We start from the raw sequence: 1,232 nt of genomic DNA on the forward strand, positions 1-1,232 counted from the left end.
CTATATGGGTTTCAGACAAAATCAAAAAGAAGGAAAATTGTTCCCATTTCAATTAAGGAGTAAGTCTGCCATCACTTAAAAAAAGTGAATCTCAACTTTTTTGTGTGTACATGGTTGTGGAAAAAAAATCATTAAAAACTTAAATGTTAAAAAATGTAATGTTATAACAGTGTTAACGATGATGCCAAAACTCATAGATGAAAGAATTTTCTCTCACTAGAATTTTCATGGTGTCAACGTATGATCTCACAAATATTTGCTTGTTGGTTGTGGGGGAGTTTAATCCAGTCTTTAGCTCTAATTTCCCATTTGCAGGGAGTACCAGGGATGAAGCAACAAGTTATATAACACCATAAAAGAAAGAATGGGACAAGTACAGACTGTGGAATGTGAAGTAGAAAAGAATTGCCTTCATTTCTTAACAGTAAATTGGTGTCATGAAAGGGGAATAACAAGAGGTAGTAGTGGTGGCTAACTAGCCTACATTAAGGTAGATTTCAGAGATTGGACTTGTTTGGACTGATCATCCTGGTTTGAAAAGCTATAAAAGACATGAGGGGGAAAACACATTGAGAAAGTTTTAATATGGAGTGGACTTTAAATGGTATTAGATAATAACTGCTAATTTTATGAACTGTGATAAGGGTGTTTGTTTGTAGGTAAATGTCTTTAAAATTTGTGTGCTCATTATTTAAGCGTGAAGTCTTATGTTTCTAATATATTTTAAAATGATTTGGCAAACTCTGTATGTGTGAAGCATATATGGCAAAATGTTAACTACGGAATCTAGGTGTGATTGTACCATTTTTTTTCTACTTTCTGTATGTTTGAACAGTACATAATAAAAAATGTTTAATTTTTTTTTTAAAAAAAGGTGGAAGGAATACACAGAGTCACTGTACAAAAAGAAATGGTTGGTGTTCAACCATTTCAAAGGTAGCATATGATAAAGAGTCAATAGTACTGAAGGAAGAAGTCCAAGATATACTGAAGACATTGACAAAGAATAAGACTCCAGGAATTGATGGGATACAAATTGAAATCCTTCAACAAACTGATGCAGCACTGGAAGCACTCACTCAACTATGCCAGGAAAATTTGAAGACAGCTACCTGGCCAACTGATTGGAAGAGATACACATTTGTGCCCATTCCAAAGAGAGGTGACCCAATGAATGCGGAAATTATTGGACAATTCATTAATATTGCATACAAATAAAATTTTGCAATATA

At 33.4% G+C, this 1,232-nt stretch overlaps 1 pseudogene; it reads left to right on the top strand.

Annotated features, from left to right (window-relative positions):
- Positions 1-356, top strand: part of LOC102820645 — a 2,026-nt pseudogene extending 1,670 nt beyond the window's left edge.
- The last annotated feature ends 876 nt before the right edge of the window (positions 357-1,232 follow it).

Source organism: Chrysochloris asiatica, unplaced genomic scaffold (assembly GCF_000296735.1).
Source record: "Chrysochloris asiatica unplaced genomic scaffold, ChrAsi1.0 scaffold00058, whole genome shotgun sequence".
Lineage (NCBI taxonomy): Eukaryota > Metazoa > Chordata > Mammalia > Afrosoricida > Chrysochloridae > Chrysochloris > Chrysochloris asiatica.